The sequence below is a fragment of the Amphibalanus amphitrite genome, unplaced genomic scaffold (assembly GCF_019059575.1).
Source record: "Amphibalanus amphitrite isolate SeventyFive unplaced genomic scaffold, NRLGWU_Aamphi_draft 000945F_arrow, whole genome shotgun sequence".
NCBI lineage: Eukaryota > Metazoa > Arthropoda > Thecostraca > Balanomorpha > Balanidae > Amphibalanus > Amphibalanus amphitrite.
In genome coordinates, this window is record NW_024882439.1 from 54956 (window position 1) to 58730 (window position 3775).

Sequence of the window (3775 nt, forward strand, 5' to 3'; positions counted from 1 at the left end):
ACCCTTTGGTTTAACCCTCGCGGGCCCGGGGGGGCGTTTTTCGCCCCCCCCCTGGCGAATATTTGCGATAGCTCCCGAACGCTTAGGGATAGGAAAGCGAAACTTTCAGTACCTTTTCTCCCATCAATTTGACATCTTCCGAAGTAAAAAATTTGGACCTAGCCCCCTTTATGACGTCACAAGGTCCATTTTTCTAGACCCCTGCACGGCAAACTTCGGCGTCACAGACGCAAACTTCAAATAGCTGCTAAAAATAGAGTTTTAGAGATAAAGACAAATTACGAGCACGGTTGTGTAGCGTTTGACCTAGAGAAAAATAGAAAAATAGTTTTGGTGACCTGAGGTCAGAGGTCAGGTCAACGACCCCGAAATGTGGTTTTAGTTTTTCGCAAATAACTTCGACAAAAATGGTCCTAGAGCTACGGCAGTGGTACCATCGCATTTGCCTTGTCAAGCCGCGTCGAATGATATATATTTTGTTCGGAAAAGGTCAAGTTTTATGTTGACCTCATGTGACCTCGAATGACCTCTGGTTGACCTTGACACATGAAAGGTCGTTTATGATGGATTTGTACCCGCTGATCACGAATCTGGCATCTATTTTCCTCTAAGCCTTCATTTAGAGCTTCCGGATGACAAAATTGTCTTATTTATTATTACTAACTTGAATTAGTGAAATAGCCTCTAGCAGGCTAGCAGGGGTACTCTTTAGTGACCTTGACCATTGAGCAGCCTTGTATCGTAAGATGAACCACAAATAGGGAACTGATAAGCCTCAAAACATTTCAAAACATCTTGGAAGTTAGCAAGCAAGATGTGCGAAAAAGTGCCAAGTTTGAGGTCAATTTTGAGCGTGACCTTGACCTTGACCTTTCACTTTGAGCACATTTTCAGAATCCCCAGATTCTCTTCTTTCGTTTGACACCCAATTTTGCCGGTTTGATGCCGCCTGCCGTCCTCTAGAAGGCTTACTTTGAGATCACTACACGTGTGCCGGTTTTTGCCTTTGACCTTGACCTCTGACCTTGAAAATTGACCTGAGGTCAAAAATTTTAGGTGCTTTAGAATCATCTCGTAAGGACCTTTCGTTTGGTATCGCTTTTGTTTCCGTAGCTCCCTTATTTACGGAGTTAGACAGGGGGGGGGGGGCGAAAAACGCCCCCCCCCCGGGCTGCGGTGGTTGGGATTACCCCCCGGGCCCGGCCGGGTTAATGACTAATTTGTAATTAACATGACGGGCGTTTTGTGATTTTCCTATGCCAATTGCTCGCTCGTTTCTCTGACCCTTTCCAAACATCATCACCTGCAGGCCTGGTCACTGTCAGCGATTGGACTGCGACACGTTCACAGGATCACTGTGATAACTGATAATCGTGCACCCCTCCTTTAGCAGCTCTGCAGGCCCTTCCTCCCTCCCTTCCTGCTCTATCCCTCTCCCTCTCGACTGAGACTCGGACATTTTCCTTGCAGCTCCGGTCCCTCTCTCTCCCCCTGTCTCTCCCTCTCTCTGAGGCCTGAAGTGCTCCATCAATGCAGTGAGATCCACCTCAGAGGGCTTTCTCTCTCCGAGATGGGGGCACCGTGCACAGGGGACCACTCCCTGTCCCCCTCCCTCTGCCATATGCATACACTGTGCCTTTACCCTCCCCTCTCCGTCCCTCTCCCTAACATTCCAGGCGTGACTGAAGCCCATGGGGGGGGGGGGGAGGGTGCAGAGAAGACGCGGTGTCTTACAGTGGGGTGTGCCGGAAGAGGCATCGCAATGGGAGGTCATGAATTTCAATCACGTGTTGCACACTGATGTTGTGGTTAACATGTATTTTTCCGTTGCTAATATTCAAGTGGTTATATCTGGTAAAAATAAGCAATAAATAAGCACTCCTGCCAATAAACCCCAACGTAGGTATACGGGGTATACGCACCAGACATTTCCACGACACCACGAGCATTTACTAGAACGCACTAAATCCCAACATTTTGCGCATCGACTAACCTCGGTACATGATTGTTTCCGCCTGATCTCATTGCCATGAGGCTCATAACCTTCCCAGCTCCATTTCGCTGTCTTCACGCGGCCCCTGCGGCTTCTGTGCCACACCAAACCATATCTTCCGCAATCAGCCGGCCACTGCCGGAGCGAGTAGTATCACCTGAGTAGCTGGGAGGGGCCTATCGTCAGCTGGGGTAGCCGGAAGGCATCTCGTTCCGGAAGTCTCGGCTCGTCGCGGCGTCAGCTGTGAGATGCGGAAGAGCTGAACTGGTGCCGGGCGAGGTCAACCAGGCGTGGTGGCCCGGTGGGTGTAGTTAGACGAGAGTGGATCTGAGTCGTGCCGAGCAGTGCCACCAGCCCGGGGCCAAAGCCGGTAGGGTGGTCGGATGAGCGCTCCGACCTAGAGTGTTGTTGGCCCAGGAAGCGATTATTATCATATACCAGTAACGTTCGTCTTAGAGAGAATGGCCAGTGGAAGTGGTAACTGGTCACAGTTGCCAGTTCGGATATCAATTTAACGTCATCAAACAGAAATGAAGAATATCGCCGACATCCTAGTCATAACGTGACAGAATGTGATAATGTGAGGAGCGAATCGTCTATTATTAAACTGCACATCTTTCACTTTTTGTAACATTCTACGGTAGGTATAAACAAAATACATAAAAAAGAATTCACGATAACCACTTATCTTATCTTGACGCAAATGGCATAACTTCTCATCCTTACGTTTTGGGCCCCGGCCTCCGAGCCATGCTATGCGTGGAAGTGCTTGCTGCAATGTCAATGTGTTTGTGTGTAACGTGTATGCCACTGTCACTAAATGAACTGTTAGCTAATTCGGCATGTCGATTGTCGACTGCAAGCACAGGTAGGTATAGTAGGGATCGTTAGACCGAAGATTATGGAGACGACAGAGACGGTTGAAGGTCCACCTTTCGACCATCACTGGTATTCCCGCCGCCGCGCGCCGTAAGTGAAGGGAAGGGAACCATGACGGGGCGTGGTCTCACCATGGAAGGTCGTGATAGCGTGGCCCGGCCGTCGGACCAACACGGGTCGACCGGACCGAAAAACGAGAGTCCGGCACCGGTCCAACGGGGCTGTAGCTCAAGTGGTAGAGCGCTCGCTTAGCATGTGAGAGGTACGGGGATCGATACCCCGCAGCTCCAACCCTTTATTCACTTTGGACCATGTGACCATGGGGTAATGTTAGGTGCCCTCGCCTCATGAGAACGGCCAATTTGAATGCGACGACTCGCGCTACACGAAATGAACCCTTGCTCCGGAACTTTTAGTGTGTGGCAAAAACGACAACCACGAGTATGGAACGTACTCCCTGATTTCCTATATCGAGCCTAGTATGACCTCGGATAAAGTCAACTTTATGCATACCACTCAATTAAAAGTTAAAACGTCATACAGAGTACCTACCTACAGGTGAAATTTCCAACCGTCCCGTAATGACAAAATCGTATAAATTGTGCCAAAAAAAAAATCGATTTACCTTTTTCGATTGCATGCTAGGCAATAAGCCAAGATCAATAAATATTCATATGAAAGTAGGTATAGGCAAAACTAGCGCTCTAATGCTCCATTCTCGTAGAAAGCATACCTATTTATCTTCTATTGTGCTTATCGCTAAACGGCCGTGGCTTAACAATCCGAACTTAGATTAGTGTGCATCGCAGCCGGCATAGCTCAGTGATAAACTGGGATAAACCCAGCCCATCACCAGCTCAGTAACGCAAACGGTGTAAGCCAGGTGTTGTGCAGGTCGGTTAC

General features: G+C 48.9%; 1 non-coding gene across 1 annotated transcript; it reads left to right on the forward strand.

The window, feature by feature from the left end:
- The first annotated feature begins 3089 nt into the window (after window positions 1-3089).
- Window positions 3090-3162, forward strand: Trnaa-agc. The gene has a single exon. It is a non-coding gene; the product is annotated as a tRNA-Ala (tRNA).
- The last annotated feature ends 613 nt before the right edge of the window (window positions 3163-3775 follow it).